General features: G+C 34.3%; 1 protein-coding gene across 1 annotated transcript in view; it reads right to left on the bottom strand.

The window, feature by feature from the left end:
- The window catches only part of LOC141611820 (transcription factor PRE6-like), a 72,612-nt gene that overhangs the window by 25,433 nt on the left and 28,127 nt on the right, over positions 1-19,052 (bottom strand). The gene's annotated exons all lie outside the window — the stretch shown is intronic.

The following is a 19,052-nucleotide window of genomic DNA, read 5'->3' as shown; positions in this document are numbered from 1 at the left end:
TAAAGGTAGCCTCTGAGCCGGATGCTTTGCTTTATATGTGATGTTAGTAGTCCCATTTCATGTATTGCATGTTATTTGGCTTTCAAAGTTCATGGCTAAGGTTTCCATTCACATGTATTATGATGTTAATGTTGTTTATCCGTGACATACGATATTTTATCGTGTTTATAGTTATAGTATCATTTATGACATTTTGGTTGGATTGTCTCATATGTATGTATCATATGCCTTATCTATGATTGACTACGCATGTTTTGAATGTTAGTCTCATGTCTCAGTTCTTGCATCAAATAGTTATATTTATTATGTTCTAATGTATTTCTGTTTATCTCTGTTTCGACATTTTGTGGCTGCGAGAACCTTGAGTTACTCCCCACTGACTGTGGCGTTCATGTTTACATGAATGACAAGTTGTGAAGATGCTTACGTGGGGAAGACGTGTGGGCTAGCGAGAACTAAACCTTGGACTAGTAGTTGATTTATTAGGATTGCTTAGACTCACCTTTTATCATTTGTCATTCAAGGGATATATTTTCCCTCGCCTTGACTATCACGTTTGTATAATTTAAATCTTTATTTCCGCATTCTCTATTTATGTTTTAGGTTTTAATGAACCCGCACTTTAAACTTTAAAAGTTTCAAAAATTTCCTAAAATTCCGCTTTTCCCTATTGTATTTTCTTACCGTTAATGCGAGGGTTCACAAGACGTGTTCTGTAATATTCTGTATATCCATTCCACAGATAATTTTTGCAAATTGTCTCTATTCTCTTAATGACTCCTTTAGGTATCAAGAAGATAGATGCTCAATAGTTATTTAAGGTATTGAAGACATAGTTGATATGGACAAGCCTTCCTGCATAGCTCAGCTTTCTTGCCCCTATTCCCCTTACCTTAGTCACTATCCTCTCTATTAAAATATTGCAATCATGCCTTGTAAGCCTCCCAGCTTGGATGGGCACCCCCAGATATTTAAAAGGAAGTAACCCTTCCTTGAAGCCTGATACTTGGGTTATATCTTGTCTAAAACTCTCAGGCACCCCATTAACAACCACCTCAGACTTAGATGCATTGACCTAAGTCCAGAAGTGGCAGAAAAAGTAGTAAGGGCTCTAAGCAATAACATTATAGACCTGACATCCCCTTTGCAGAACATTAAAAGATCATCAACAAAGAGCAGATGACTCAATTTCAAGCTCTTACATAGAGGGTGATACCTGAACCATCTGTCAGTAGCATAGCCATCACTCTGGACAGGTATTACATACACACACAGAAAAGTAGAGGGGATATAGGGTCACCCTGCCTCAGTCCCCTCCTGTCTTTAAAATATCCAAAGTTAGCTCCATTGATGTTGAGTGAATAAGAAGGAGAATAAATGCAAGCTATCAACAGTTTCTTAAACTTCTGAGGGAAGTTTAGTACTTCAAGCATTTGATCCAAAAAATCTCATTCAATAGAATCATATGCTTTTTGTAGGTCTAGTTTGAACGTGCATCTGAAAGATACCATTTACCTATTATAAAGCCTCACTAAATCTTGGCAAATAAGGATATTCTCCGTATACTCCTACCTTTAACAAAAGCCTCTTGATTCCTACTAATGATATCTGTAATACCCGTCCTGTTAGGGACCCGTTGACCGACGTTGACTGACCTTAGACACCGATCTTGACTTTGGGAAACTTTACGAGTGATGACTGGGGACGTGGTGAGCTTTGGTTTGTGTGGTACTCGATCTAGCTGAGGCTACTCGATCGAGTAGCTTGGGAGCTCGATCGAGTAGGGGTCACTCGATCGAGTAAGTCAATTACTCGATCGAGTAACGAGTTTGCAGCGGGGAATTATAAATCGGTAATCGTGAAACCCCAAATCATTTCCGCACCTTCTTCCTAAACCTAGATGTCGTCACCTCCTTTCTCCTTCACCATAATCCCTTTCCTTGAGGCCTTTGAGGATGCTTACACCATGGGGATCGGATGCTTGAGTCGGGTAGCGGTCTTGACGCCGGTTTACTATGTATGGGTATGTTATCGTCATCATCATCATCATCGTTGTTTTCAGTTAGGTTTGTAGTGGTAGTGATAGATGGTTGTACTGTTTGTATAGGTGGTTGCTTGGTTGATTGCTATCTTGTGATCGGACGCGGAATCGTTGCGGTTTGCTAAAGGTAGGTTCGGCTACTCAGTACTGTGGTTGTCTAGAGAGTCTGTTAATTGTTTGGTTGATGTAGTGTCCGTATTGTTGATTGGTTGTGGTAGTTGGTTGGTCTTGTGTTGATTTGATGATCATTATTTAATCAGCTTTTTGTGGTTGTTTGTCTGTGGTTCTCGAGGTGCGTCCTCGGCTGAGTGGATTCACTTGCGGGAGTGCCTTTATGCCCTTAGTTCGCCCTACGTGAAATCCGTCATGGGAGGGGATGTGCACATTAAGGAACGTGGGCTTATCGCTCGGATTAAATGAGCGGGGCTTAGGTGGGAACGGCTGCGGTCCCCCACTGGCGGTGTGGATTACTGGTTACGATTAGTAATCTGACAGGACTGGACCTTCGGGCAGTCAGAGGTGTGTGGTTGGTTCGAGGAGGTGTGGTGTGTGTGTTGTTGTACTTGTGTTGTGTCTGCTTTTGTATATCTGTTATCTCAGTCGCTGACCTTGTGTGGTTTTGTTGTGTTGTCTGTTTCTGTTGTGTCTGCCGTGATCCACTATGGTGAGCAGTCGGTCTTTGCAGGTTAATATTCGGATTTTAGCTGGGTGCTTGGAGGGACGAGTCTACCACGAGTCATGGCAGAGATAGCTTCACATAGTTGTAGTAGTGTTGAGTTGTATCTTTGTATCGTCCGTTGGTTTGTAAATCACTTGTAACATAACTTAAACGTTCTTTTATCGACATTTGATTATTATTTACCTCGGACAACCGAGATGGTAACGCCCTTATCTGCTAAGGAAGGTCTTGTTAAGGCTCCTTGGTAGATGGGGGTGTTACAAAATGGTATCAGAGCGTCGATTTTGGAACCTATAACTAATGAGCCTAATGAACGTAGTGAGTCTAATAAAATGAACCTGGTGTATGTATGTTGGGAGCCCCGGCAGTTGCTTGATTTTGGATGAGAAGGCGCCCTCATTTCAAAATCCTGGCCCCAATATGTTTAAGCCAGTCACCGGTTATGAGAAAATCGAGTCGGGAATTATGTGCTTAGAGTGTATGATGGTTAAGTTAGAATTATCTGTGATGGAGTCTCTGGTAATGTTTAGTATGTGTAATTGTGATGAGGAACTGTGTAAGTTTGTGGTTGAGTAGAAGTGTGTATGGATGTAGTAAAAGTGGTGAAGTGTTTATGGTACGTGACAGTGTTGGGTGATATGGTGATAATAATGCTTTCTAAGTCTTTCTTTGCATACTAGTTATAAAGGGGATTGTGAGTCTTTGTATACGAGTGAGTATTTAAAGGAGTGGTAAGTTTTATGTTGGATGGAAGAGTTTGTCAAGTGGTAATTAGAATTGCAATGGATGAATGGTTGAGTACTTTTATGATATGGCATTGTTAAGTTGAATAATTTAGTTGATAATTTGTTGTGACATGACTGAATTGTTAGTAAACTTGGATGGTAAATGATGGTTTATTGTTAGATGAATGACTATAATAGTATAAGTATAAGTGGTATTGTTGAAGGTTGCAAATGCATGATTAGAAGTAAAGTAATATGTCAAATGTATGTGTGAATAAGTTAATGGTGTAGTAAATCATTTTGCGTACTGTTCGTTATAGAATGAAGTAATGTGTATCTTGGTTGAATGAAACCGTTACGTTACATTCGAGTAGTAGTAGTGCGTTGTGAATGGATATAATAATCTGTGACGATTTCCGAATTTATTTTGGAATCAACACGAGTTGTTGTTTTGCAGGAATAGTTAACTAAACACGTAACTTTTGACCTGGTACCTAACCTTGCTCGACCGAGAATGAGTGCCTACTCCATCGAGTAGACCTTATTCGATCTAGTTGAGGAGTTAAAAGATCGAAATAGCTGAAACTGTCAGCGAAAACTCGATCGAGTAGCTCCAACTCGATCGAGTAGAGGCTACTCGATCGAGTGCCTTACTTACTCGATCGAGTAAGTGAACAATACCCGGGTTTTTGCGGGATTCTTATACCTTCTTCCCAACTTTCTTTCTTCTTATTCTATTTCATTCATAAACCCTAATTTCTCTATATCTCTCCTCTTGCTCTCAAATCTTGTGTTGTGGTGATTGATTTCTTGGTGTTCATCTTGTTTAATTCATCCTTTGCTTACTAATCATTCAAGGTAAGAATGTTCATCCTATTTCTATGCTTTTAATTGATTAGAAACATGTAGGTTGTTAGAATTTTTCTGGAAAAATTCGGTTTATATGCATAAAATCTTGCTTGTAATTGTTGTAACATGATTATTTGCTTTAATTTGTTGATTGTTGGTTCTAGAAGTGGAAAAAAATCGAATCAATTTGGGGGTTTGTATGTACCGAATTTTCTAGGGTTTGGGATTTTAAATTGATTTTTGATTATCTTTTGAGTGAAAAGGGGGGAAAATTAAGTAATGTAAGTTATGGGTATTATGTTTAGAGTTGATTTTGATGAATTTTGCTCAAAATTTTGCCTTAAAACTCCGTCTTAAAAGTGCCCCAAACAGAAATTCGTCCATATTCTTGGTGATATTTGTCTATTTTTTGAAAGTTTAATCCTTAAAATTGGTAGTTGGGTTGTTAATTAATGTTATATTTGTTGTAAATTGATAGCTGTAGAGACCGTCTGATGAGCATTTGAGAGTTGTATACTTGAAATTTTGGATTGTTTGGTGAAAGTGTGTACCTAGAAGTGTTGGAGTAGTGTCCTCCACAATAAGTGCGTTTACATAATAAATCTCGTAAAAGGAATATCAGGGATTTATTTATTTATTTGTCAGCTGGTCATCGTTAATCGGTAATGATTGGCTGACTAGAGTTTGACATTACTGTCGTGTGACGGCGGTGATTAGCTGATCCCTTTAGGTCACACCTATAGGATGGAGCCCCAATGGAAAACCTAATTATTTGTATGAGATACAATTTAGTTAGTCCCTTATATAAAATTGACTTTTATTTAGTCAAGTGAATTTATTATTTGATGACGAGTTACGAACTCGGGCCAAGGAATTTATTCAACTACATGATAGTTGATTAATAAATGTTATTCGGAATTTAGTAGTCAATATTTAATTTACTAAATTATTATGGTATGTGTGTATATTGTGAGCCGGAGGTAATTAGTTAATTAAGTTTACAAGGAGTTGTAAAAACTAGCCAAGAGGGTTTTATAAGGCACATTTTATATTGATAAAATGGTAAAATGTTACTTAAGAGATAAGTGTCCACTAGTCACTAATTTGTATTATTTAATTGTTAAATAATTAAATTAATATTTAATTATGTAAGATAATTAAATATAAGACTTATAAGCATTTGTGGGACAAATGTCGAAAGTCAAAATAAGACCCAAATAATTAGCATGTGGACCGAATTCTTGTGACATATCACATGGGTTCTTTGCCTAATTTTTTTCCTAACTTTAGGTGATGTAATATGATGACATCATCCATTTATTTGTCTATATATACACACATCCATATACATCTTTGATGTTTTTTAAAAAAAAAATCCACCAAACTCCTCACTTTGGCCGGTTCATTTAAGAAGAAAAAGACCAAGTTTTTTTCTTATCTTTTCTTCTTAAAAAAATTTGATCAAAGGTTGATTAAAACACATCAAATAAAATTCACATAAACACAATATACACTAAGTATTATTATAGTAATAATACTCACATATTAGAAGGGTTGTTACTAGTTATGTCTAGTTAATATAATTAGTAACTTTGGGGTAAGTCTTGGGTGCTACCAAAAGGAGATTACCTATATTGGTAATTTGTGTTCTTGGAGGATCATCCTTGTTGATTTAGCTCAAGAACAACATCAAGGAAGGAGTCCTTGAGTTGTGCCCATATTTGCCTTATAGCAATGTAAGGAACTTTTGTCTTAAGATGGTTTAAAACCATCCTTTATACATTTCTTTTGCATGCATGTAGATTTAGACCATTTATAATTATTTTGTAATTTTAATATCATAAGATGAGTATTAATATGGTCTAAATAACTAACAAGTGGTATCAGAGCATTGTTAAATACATGCATGTTGTCTTAAGACGATTTTGGTAATTTATGAGATAAATTAATAAAATTGATATTATGTTACTAAAATTCGTTTTATCACATAATATAGTCTTGCATGTATATAATCTGGTCTAAGGATGATATGGGACGAAAATTTGATTTTTGTTAAATTTTTCCACTTTTTATAACTTAAATTGGCATAAAATTGAGTAAAAATGCATTAAAATTAATTAAGAGTTAATTAAATTATGTTGCATGTTAATTTTATGCATGTTTATTTAGAAATAACCACATGCATGTTCTATTTATGAGATAAGTAGATACTATAAATTAATGTGATTAATTTAAGTTGTTTATTAATTTTTATTTGATAAAAATGGGTAAATAATGGTTATTTTGTAAATAAATATTGATTTAATTTTAGGGCTCGAAATTTCTGAATTTTTAGCTCCTGGAAATTGTTCCAAAATGTATAAAATTTTATTTTAAGTAATTTCAATTTTTATGGTTTGATTTAGAATTAAATCGTAAAAATTGTCGCTTTACCGATAAAATTGTGAAATCATTTTTTATAAATTTAAAACCAACAATTTTCACTTGCATGGCATTTTGGGTGTAAGACCAGAATGTTCATAGTTTTGAAATTTATTTTTCCATAAAACTTTATATTAAATGGAATTTTATATGATAATTGTGAATTATTATATCATTTTTTGTCACAATTGTGTTTTAATTCCCATATAAAATCAAGATAATTGTTGAGAATGATTATTTTGATAATAGACCAGATTAGTATGATGAGAAAGTCTTAAAATTGTTTTAAGAATTGATTATGAATTTTTATTGGTAAAAATTCCGTCAAAGCAAGCTCAAATGATCGTTGTTGGTAGGTAAAACGATTTGGCATGTCATATTTACATAATGCATTTTATTATTCATTTAGATGAATGGTTTTTAGAATTATAATTATGTAATTTTTTTCTAATATGGCCATAGGTAGAAGTTGGTATTTCCCGAAATGTAAGGGAATATTGACTTGTTTTGTAATTAATTGCGATTTCGTATCGCCTAATTTGTAATTAATTAATAGTTTTATTTTAATTTTATTACAAATTGTATAATAGGGTATTGTTATGTAATTTAATTATTAGTAATTAGATGAAGCATCTAAAGACGGAGTTTTCATGAAGACGGTGTTTTTAAAGGGTGTTCAAATCCTAAAGAAGGAGGCCTATTTATGAAGACTCAAGGGACCAAGGAGTTGGTTTCCGAAGTGTAATAATTTTAGTTAATTAGATTAACTAGGTGGCCATATTAGGACTTGGTTGTTTTAATTCTTTTATGCATTCATGCCAAATCGTCACTACATGTTTTATTTCTTTTGTTATCGATTTAATTGTCTAGCATTCACCAATTTAGTTCACTTAAAAGTGATAGACAATTAATTTGATAAGATCTCTCACATTTGTTTAAAATTGAGATTAAGCCTTACCAAATAATAGCACCTATGAATCCCTTCTTCATTAGAGGTAGGTTCGGATCACCGAGGTACACTCTTTTTACGTTGGGTAAGTAGGGTAATAAAAGTTATTACGCGTGAAAATTGGTTGGACTCAACGGGATAAATATGGGTTGAATCGGTCCACCGTGCCCATATTTATTCTGGGGCTAAAAGATAGATTTTAAGAAAATCCGTCAACCAAGAGTTCTAGTAGTAGAATCAGTCAAAGTTGTTGACTCACCAAATTTATATAAATATGGGTTGAATCGGTCCACCGTGCCCGTGTTTATATAAAATTGGATCTTGGAATCATTTATATAATTCAGTGGGAGATCATTATATAAATGGGAACTTGTTAAATAATTTCACAAGTTAAATATTTTAGACGATAAATGTTAATCTTTCCTTTATTTCCTTTGTAGTAATCACGATGACTTCTACTAGTGAAACCGCCACAATAGCTAGAGATTCATGGCTACGTTCTTTTATGGACAAATATGTATTAAAAGCCGACGGTAGTAATTTTAAAGATTGGGAGGAACAACTTCGATTAGCTGCCGCAGGTGATGGCAAATTACGCTACCTTGTCGATCCCTCTCCCCCTTCGCCTAGTACTAGGGCTCTTTGCCGATGTAAGGGAGGCTTTTTCAAATTATCAAAAAGAATCCGCTGCAATAAAAAATGTTTTGATTTTTTCAATGGATCCTGCTTTACAAAGGCAATGTGTCAAGTTTCGTGATGCACATGAAGTATTTTCGAGGCTTTCAACTATGTTTTCTCAAGCCCCGAGAATAACTCAGTATGACACCGCAGTCCGTTTCTTTGAGGCTAACCTCAAAGATGGTCAACCTGTAAGTTCACACGTACTTAAAATGATTGAGTACGTGGAAACTTTAGAGGGGTTGGGATGCAAGATCCCCGACGAACTAGTGGTGGACCGAGTGCTCCACTCTCTCTCGCGCGTCAAGGGATTTACCCAATTTAGGGTAAATTACAACATGACAAACATGAGAAAGAGTTTACATGAGCTCCATTCTCTGCTTGTGCAAGCAGAGAAGGACATGGGATTGAGTGGGAGTACGAGGAATGATGTGCTTGCGATTAATGTGAAGGGGAAGAAGCAGTTTAAGAGGAACGCAGGTAAGAAGCCCTTTCAGGTGGAGGGCAAAGGTAAAGCAATTGCGAATTGCTCTACCAAGCCAAAATCCATAAAGGGAAATCCTCTTAAAGATACTTGTAATTATTGTAATAACAAGGGACATTGGAGACGTAATTGCACAAAGTACCTGGATGATATAAAAGTTGGCATTGTGAAGCCGACATGTAATTTCTTAACTGAATCTTTTATGATAGACATAAATTATGCTTCAAATACAACTTGGGTATTAGATACTGGTTGTGGTTCTCACTTGTGCAATCATTTGCAGGGCCTAAAAAGCATAAGAAAGCTAAACAAGGGTGATGTCGATCTCCGAATGGGAAACGGGTCTAAAGTAGCTGCCGTCTCAGTAGGAACTTATGTACTTAATTTAGCTTCGGGGTTGGAGTTACATCTAAATAATTGTTATTTTGTACCAACGCTATCTAGAAATATAATATCCGTATCTGTGTTAGACACAGAAGGGTTTTCCTTTGTAATTAAAGACAAGTGTTGTACTTTTTCCCTTAATGGGATTGTATATAGCCAAGCTATTTCGATCAATGGAATTTATATTCTAGATACCTGCAACGATGTTTATCATTTAGATAGTAAAAGACTCAAAACAGGTGATCCTGATCTATCTTATTTATGGCATTGTCGATTAGGACACATCAACGAGAAGCGCATTAAAAGACTAGTGTCGACTGGTGTAATTAAACCTTTTGATTTCGAATCATTTGGTACATGCGAATCTTGTCTTCTTGGCAAGATGACTCGTTCACCTTTTCTAGGAAAAGGATCTCGAGCTAGTGAGTTATTGGGTTTAATACACACCGATGTGTGCGGCCCAATGACGGTCACTGCTAGAGGTAATTATGACTATTTCATTACTTTTACCGATGACATGAGTAGATATGGGTATATCTACTTAATGAGGTATAAAAGTGAAGCTTTTGATAAGTTCAAAGAGTTTCAGAATGAAGTAGAAAACCAATTAAATAAGAAGATTAAAGCATTACGATCAGATCGTGGTGGGGAATATTTAAGCAATGAATTTAAAGATCACCTTATAAACTGCGGTATTGTATCTCAGTTAACTCCTCCTGGCACACCACAATTAAATGGTGTGGCTGAAAGGAGGAATCGAACTTTATTAGATATGGTTCGATCGATGATGAGTCAAACAGAGTTACCTAAGTCATTCTGGGGTTTTGCCATTTTATCTGCTGTGCAATCACTTAATAAAAGTCCCACTAAGGCAATTGACAAAACTCCATATGAGATATGGAAAGGAAAGTCCCGAATCTGCGATACATGAAAGTATGGGGTTGTGATGCTTATGTCAAGAGCAAATCCGACGATAAGCTTGCACCTCGTTCTGAAAAGTGTATTTTTGTAGGCTACCCTAAGGAAACTTGTGGATATTACTTCTACAATAGTAACGAGAACAAAGTGTTTGTGGCTCGTGAAGCTGTCTTTCTAGAAAAAGAGTTTATTTCTAGAAGACAGAGTGGGAGAAAATTTGAACTTGATGAAGTTCAAGAGCCACAAACTGATGTGACACTGCAGGAAGATGTTCCTTCTACGTCTGAATCGGTTATTGTTCCTTCTGAACCTAGGAGGTCAGAAAGGGTTAGTCGCCAGCCTGATAGATACCTTGGTATTATCGAGGAAGATGGTGACTATGAGGTTTTACTTTTAGAAAGTGATGAACCCAAGACCTATAAAGCAGCTATTATGAGTTCTGACTCTAAGCTATGGCTCGAAGCCATGCAATCCGAAATGGATTCCATGTACGATAATCAGGTATGGGACCTGGTTGACTTACCTAAAGATGTTCGACCTCTTCAGTGTAAGTGGATATTCAAGATTAAAATCGGCATGGATGGACATAAAGATGTCTACAAAGCTAGATTGGTTGCAAAAGGTTTCACTCAGATTCATGGTTTACACTATGATGAAACTTTTGCACCAGTTGCTATGCTTAGATCTGTTCGGATAATGTTAGCGATTGCTGCATTTCATGATTATGAGATATGGCAAATGGATGTCAAAACCGCTTTCTGAACGGGTTTTACGGAAGAGGAAGTGTTCATGACACAACCTGAGGGTTTTGTGGATCCTAAAAATCCTAAGAAAGTATGCAAACTTAAGAGATCCATTTATGGTCTTAAGCAAGCGTCAAGGAGTTGGAATCATCGTTTTGATCATGTTATTAAACAGAATGGTTTTTCTCGAAGTGTTGAGGAACCATGTTTATACATGAAGTTTAGTGGGAGTAAAGTTGTTTTCTTACTTCTTTATGTGGACGATATATTACTCATTGGGAATGATGTTGATATGCTTGCTTCTGTAAAGAAGTGGTTGGGAAATCACTTCCAAATGAAAGATTTGGGAGAAGCTCAGCGCATCTTGGGTATCTGGATCTATAGAGATAGACCCAAAAGGATATTAGCATTGAGTCAAGAAGCATATATCGATAAGATTCTTGACCGATTCAATATGAAAAACTCCAAGAGAGGTTTTCTACCTATGGGCAGTGGGATCACTTTGAGTAAGTCACAGTGTCCTACTAAGCCTAATGATATTGAACGCATGAAATCGATTCCATATGCTTCCGCTGTTGGATCGATCATGTATGCTATGATGTGTTCTCGTCCCGACGTCTCGTATGCTTTGAGTATGACGAGTCGTTTTGAAAAACTCCGGTGAGAGTCACTGGATAGCCGTCAAGAATATTCTGAAGTACTTGAGAAGGACTAAAGATTCATTCTTAGTGTTTGGAGGAGAATCGAATTACGTATAAGAGGTTATACGGATGCCGTTTCAAACCGATAGGGATGATTTGAAATCCCAGGGTGGTTTTGTCTTTTTGTTGAACGGAGGGGCGGTTTGTTGGAGAAGTTTCAAAGAGTCTGTGATCGCTGATTCTACAACGGAAGTGAGTACATTGCGACCTCTGAAGGCCGCAAAAGAAGTTTGTTTGGATTAGGCAATTTTTAGAGGGACAGAAAGTAGTTCCGACCGCCGAGGATCCTATCACTTTATATTGTGATAACAGTGGGGCTATTTTTCAAGCAAAAGAGCCCAAGTCTAGTAACAAGTCTAGACATGTACTTAGGAAATTTCATGTAATTAGAGATTTAATTGAAAGGAAAGAAATTACAGTTTGTAAGGTTGGGACAACTGACAACATCGCTGATCCTTTAACCAAGCCATTGTCTCAAGCTAAACATGATAGTCATGTAGTTTCGATGGGGTTGAGACGAATGCCAGAACTGTTGTAAATTATATGATATGTAATAATCAAATATTGTATTTATTATTTCATATGTGATAAGTTGCATTTATCGTTATATTCAGTTTTATGTCTGAATTTATACTTTGTTTTCTCCAAATAGGTTGTAATGACAATGTCGAACCCTATTAAGTGAACTGGATTAACATTGTATTTTGTCCCTAGTTACTTAATGAGGTGACGTCTCGGAGTGACTAGATTGTAAGGCGATAGATGACAGTTCGATCATCATATGGTCATAGTGATGACTGGTCGATTACATAGGCATATTGTGAGACAATTTGTCGGACAAAGGACCGTTTATAGAGTCCTTTTGTTGCTAGGTCGTGGCGAGGACTTCTATTTATTCCTTCGAGTCAATTCTTTAGACTGGTGACTATTTGTCTGAGTTGGTATGGTTTTCCGGTGACTTTGGTTTTTGTTCTAGGTCGCACCGTAAAAGGAGGCCGATGAGCATTTACTGGGTCATTGTGATCTATATCGAATGAAGAAAATAGGTCAACGGGATTGTCCTTTTATGTCATATTCTATCTCAAGGCCACTCGAGGAGAGATGACGGTGAATGCGTGGCCACGCTCGGATGAGATCTATAGTAGATTATCCGGTCAGACAGTCATTCTCCTGATCGAGGAAACCACTTTATGATATGATCACGTGCAAGAACGACCTGAAAGACATCTTGCATTGAGTGGGAGATATTATTGGACAAGAGAATTGGTAACGCACACTTGTGTCAGACAAGTGGGAGATTGTTGGAGTAGTGTCCTCCACAATAAGTGCGTTTACATAATAAATCTCGTAAAAGGAATATCAGGGATTTATTTATTTATTTGTCAGCTGGTCATCGTTAATCGGTAATGATTGGCTGACTAGAGTTTGACATTACTGTCGTGTGACGGCGGTGATTAGCTGATCCCTTTAGGTCACACCTATAGGATGGAGCCCCAATGGAAAACCTAATTATTTGTATGAGATACAATTTAGTTAGTCCCTTATATAAAATTGACTTTTATTTAGTCAAGTGAATTTATTATTTGATGACGAGTTACGAACTCGGGCCAAGGAATTTATTCAACTACATGATAGTTGATTAATAAATGTTATTCGGAATTTAGTAGTCAATATTTAATTTACTAAATTATTATGGTATGTGTGTATATTGTGAGCCGGAGGTAATTAGTTAATTAAGTTTACAAGGAGTTGTAAAAACTAGCCAAGAGGGTTTTATAAGGCACATTTTATATTGATAAAATGGTAAAATGTTACTTAAGAGATAAGTGTCCACTAGTCACTAATTTGTATTATTTAATTGTTAAATAATTAAATTAATATTTAATTATGTAAGATAATTAAATATAAGACTTATAAGCATTTGTGGGACAAATGTCGAAAGTCAAAATAAGACCCAAATAATTAGCATGTGGACCGAATTCTTGTGACATATCACATGGGTTCTTTGCCTAATTTTTTTCCTAACTTTAGGTGATGTAATATGATGACATCATCCATTTATTTGTCTATATATACACACATCCATATACATCTTTGATGTTTTTTAAAAAAAAAATCCACCAAACTCCTCACTTTGGCCGGTTCATTTAAGAAGAAAAAGACCAAGTTTTTTTCTTATCTTTTCTTCTTAAAAAAATTTGATCAAAGGTTGATTAAAACACATCAAATAAAATTCACATAAACACAATATACACTAAGTATTATTATAGTAATAATACTCACATATTAGAAGGGTTGTTACTAGTTATGTCTAGTTAATATAATTAGTAACTTTGGGGTAAGTCTTGGGTGCTACCAAAAGGAGATTACCTATATTGGTAATTTGTGTTCTTGGAGGATCATCCTTGTTGATTTAGCTCAAGAACAACATCAAGGAAGGAGTCCTTGAGTTGTGCCCATATTTGCCTTATAGCAATGTAAGGAACTTTTGTCTTAAGATGGTTTAAAACCATCCTTTATACATTTCTTTTGCATGCATGTAGATTTAGACCATTTATAATTATTTTGTAATTTTAATATCATAAGATGAGTATTAATATGGTCTAAATAACTAACAAGAAGTTCTTTTTCCATGGCTATATATGAAAGTTTATATGTTTTTCAAGTAAGTGTTGTTTGAGTAGCTAAGATATGTGTTAAAAACAGATGCCGAGACCAACTGTTGGAACACGTAAAAGTAAGAGGGGGAGGGCTTCTTGTTGGAATATGTGTCCTCAACAATAGTGCGATCACATGATTTAATATCATAATTACATCTCATAATAAGAATACGAAAGGGATGATAAATTAAATAGTCAACTGATCAACATTAATCGGTAACGATTGGCTTGCTAGAGCTTGACGTTACTGTCGTAGGACGGTGGTGGTCAGTTGATCCCTTAAGGTCACACCTAAAGGATGATGCCCTTATCAGTAAAGTTAATTAGTTGTATATTGATACAAGTTAATTAATTCCTTAAATAAGAACAATTTATAATTATGAGAGGAAATATGTATCTTATTGTAATGTGATTAAATAAGATTCAATTTAGTGAATTAATATGTTAATTACAAAATAATGTTGAGGTTTTATAAATGTTTCGAGGAAGAAGTAATTAGTTATTTACATTTACAAGAGGTTGTGAATTTAACTAACTAGCTATTATAGGACCCATTATATGTTGATTTAATGATAAAATATTACTCAAAAAGTTGAGTGAATATATGTTTATTAATTTGTCATATAATTGTTGTATGATCAAATTAATATTTAATTATGTGAGATAATTAAACATAAGACTTATAAGCATTTGTGGGACAAATATTATAAGACAAAAAATGGACCCATATACACTAAGTGTACCGTCCAAAACCATAAGCATGCTAGAGTTTTAATTTTGTCTTTTAGTTGTTGGATAGATTCTCCAACATCTTATGACACACTCTAATTATAGCTTATTACCTACATAAGAAAGCTAATTGCATATGACAAATTGAGAAGACCAAAAAATGCTATATACAAGAGCATTTGGACGGTTAGAGTAGTGAGTGGAGCATCAATTTTGTTCTTCTTATTTTACTCTATCTTTCTCTAAAATATGTAACATGAAAAACCTCTCTCTTGTTCATAATTTTTCCTCTAAAACTTGAGAAGTTTGATTCAAATTGTTCAATGATATTACTAATATTATTAATGTAATATATGAGTATTAGTAATCAATTTTAAAGTAGATTACTAAATAAATATCTAGCAAATATTATTTAGTAGTAATAAGGGTTAAATCTTGGGTGCAATCAAAAGGAGAGCTCTTAATATAGAGTTTTGGAGGATCATCCTAATATTCATCATAGCTCAAGAACAAGTGAAGGTAGGAGACCTTACTTGTGCCCATAAATCCGAAAATAATAATGTAAGGGACATTATTTTTCTTATTAATCTCTTATTTTGTTATGCATGCACTAGATCTAAAGAACTAATAATTAAAATGTTAATTTGTTCACTATTAGAAGAGTCTAATAATAGGTATATGAACCTAACAAGTGGTATCAGAGCATAGGATGTTGCATGCATAATCGGTTATTGTTTTTCCGAGTTAAAATGTTAACATATAAAACTAAAAATTTGTGATTTATAAGAGTAATTCACGAAATCATGATGCATGTGATATATTCTGGTCCTAAAATGTTTTTAGGTCATATTTACGATTTATGGTAATTTATTGCTCATTTTAATGATTTTTAGTGATTTTATTACATTTTTATGAGTAAAATGAACTTTTATTCACTAAAATACGTTAACCTTCACTACTGGCCGTGATATTTTAGTATGACCTCACATGAATATTTTATGTATTGCATGTAACATATCATATTAATGTGATTAATATTTCATGATTTATGATTTTTATGTGATAAAATGGCATAAATGGAGGTTAAATGACTAAAAATGGTTAAACTTACTATCTGACCTTGAAAGTTTTATATGACCTCACATGCATATTTTACAAGTTGTGTGTAAAATCTCGTATTAATTTGATTAATATTGCATGATTTATGATTTTTATGAGATAAAAATGGATTAAAAGAGGTAAAATGGTTAAAAATAGTTCAATTTCGAAATAGGCCATGAGATTTTAATATGTTGTCACATGCATGATTTACACACTGTATGTAAATTTTGAAATAAAATGATTTCATTTGGCATGATTTATGAATTTTTAGTATAAAAATGGCATAAATAGTGACTATTTTAGCATAAATAGCTAAAACGAATTACATGGCATGAGAAAATTTTTTTTGGTTGCATAAATATCCCATTTATCAGATATAAAGTTTTAAAATTGATTGGATTAATTTTTGGATACTTTAGATGTTTTATGAGATAAAACCGATAAATTGCAACTATATTTTCTCGAAATTAATTCGAAAATTTTAACCATGATTTTTGACATTATTAGTGTCATGGAATTATTCCAGAATGTTCAAAAATTTAAAATTCAAATTTTGAAATTATTGTAATTTAATTTGAATTTATTTCATAAATGTTATGATTTTAAGGTAAAAAATGAGCATATAATTAAATCAAGTTGAATTATTGTCAAAAATTGAGTGATGACTAATTTTTGAGTCCTAAGAGTGTTAGGATAATTAACTTGAGCTTAAATATGATTTAAGTGTTAATTTGAGATTTTAAGAAGTTATTATCACGCATTTCCATAAAACCGGATTATATATATGATATAAGTTAAATAGAGCGATTTGGCACATATTTTGCCATGATAGATACATATTATAATGCTGCATATTTCAATTGTTGAATGTCTTTTATTTATATAATTTTGAATTATGTAATTTTATCTAAGTATGGCCTTAGTTTTAATCGATATTACCCGTAATGAAAGGGAATATTGATTTGGTTGTAATTTAATGTGATCTCGTATCACTTTTAATTTTACTAGTTTTTCATATTACAAATGTATAATAGGAATAGCTTTGTATTTTTATTATTATTTGAAATCATGGAGTTTCTTCAAGACGGTGCCATTCGGAAAGGCGTTCCAATGAAGACGGTGTTCTTGGAAGGCGTGCCACTTGAAGATTCAAGGGACCAAAGGAGTTGGTTTACGAATATGTAATAGATTATTTGATTTTCTATTTTTTTTAGAAAGGCCATACTAGGAATTTATTATTATTGCTTAGCATTTATTTTAATATGTTGCATGCATTGCCAAATCGCCATAACAACACATGCATATCATATCGAGTCATCGACCGTGTCAATTATAATTATCGTAGTTCACCGCTTTAGTTCACTTAAAACGTGATAGATAATAAATTGACAAGACCTCTCACTTATAATAATTGAGAATTAGCCTTACCAAATAGTAGAAACCATTAGTCCCAATTTCATGAGGAAGTAGGCTTGGCTCACCGGGGTACTAAACTTGTTACGTTGGGTAAGTGGGTAATAAAATGTTATTACATCGAAATTTGGATTGAGCTCAACGGAAGTATTCATGACCGTAGTCGCATGTGTTCCGGGCTAAAGATAATTATTAAAGTAATTTTTATCGACTGAGAGTTCTAGAAGTAGAATCGATAAAGAGTTAATCCACCAAGTTATATTGCTAAGGGATGAATCGGCTCACCGTGCCCGAGTTAATATGAATTTGGATCTCGGAATCATTTATAATAGTTGGGTAAAGGTCACTATATAAATGCTTAAAACTTGTTTAAAATGTTTACAAGTATTATTAAAACGAGAGATGTTAATTATTTCCTTCATTTTCGTTTTTGTAGTTATTTATTCGCAATGGATTCATCTAATACTCTTACACCAATCACCATTAATTCATGGCTCCAATCATTCGATGAAAAGTGCTCCGAGTATGACAATGATACGATTAGAGAATTATGCTGTGGCATTGGTCAGGATGGAAATCTTTGCTTCTTTACCACCTCCACACCACCCACTCCAATTTTAATGCCCTCCACTTTGGTAAGAAAATCTTGTGAAGAAAATCTCACTAAACCTAAGGCATCCTTGTTTGAAGAAACAAGGAGAAATATTAAATTCAGTGGGAGTTCTAGCAACAATGTTTCTTGCAACTGAAAGGAGTAATGGTATTAATAAAGAAAAGGCAAAGATGGGTAAGAAACCCAAACCTGATAATGAATTGGAAATGGATAGTGAGACTACCACAACCTAGACCAAGAAGGGTGCCCAATGTTATGAAGAATGTCATTATTGTAATGTCATGGGCCATTGGAAACGAAATTGCCCAAAGTATTTGGGAGATATCAAAGCTGGACTTGTCACTCCACTTGGTACTATTTCTTTCGAAATCGTTGTTATTGATATAAATTATACATCCACCTCAACGTGGGTATGGGATACCGGTTTTGGTTTTCACCTTTGTAATTGTATACAGGGGCTTGGAAATGTGGAAAAGCTAAACAAGAGTGATATAAATCTCCGACAAAGAAAATGGAGCTAGGGTAGCCGCCACTTCAAGAGGGACTTATGTACTTGTTTTAGCTAATAGCTTTGAGTTGTAATCTACATAATGGTGATTATGTACCCATTTTGTCTAAAAACATTATTACCATTTCTATGTTAGACATAGAAGGATTTTTCCTTTCTTTTGCGAACAAAAACAATTGTTGTATTTTCTTGAATATGACTTGGTTGTGAACCAAGCCACTTCTATCAATGGTATTCATGTTTTAGATACTTCTAACTCAACTAAAGATATCTATAACATACAAACCAAAAGACTCATAACAAGTGATTCAAATGATGTGTGCATTTGGCCTTTTTCGATTAGGTTACATAAATGAGAAACTCATTAAAAGGCTAGTGACGACTAGATTTTTGAACCATTTGATTTTTTAATCATATGGAATATGCGAATCTTGTCTCCTTTGCAAAATAATTCGT

This window comes from Silene latifolia, chromosome 11, assembly GCF_048544455.1.
Source record: "Silene latifolia isolate original U9 population chromosome 11, ASM4854445v1, whole genome shotgun sequence".
Lineage (NCBI taxonomy): Eukaryota > Viridiplantae > Streptophyta > Magnoliopsida > Caryophyllales > Caryophyllaceae > Silene > Silene latifolia.
The sequence above is the reverse complement of the archived record's forward strand: the minus strand, read 5'-3'. Positions and strand labels throughout refer to the sequence as shown.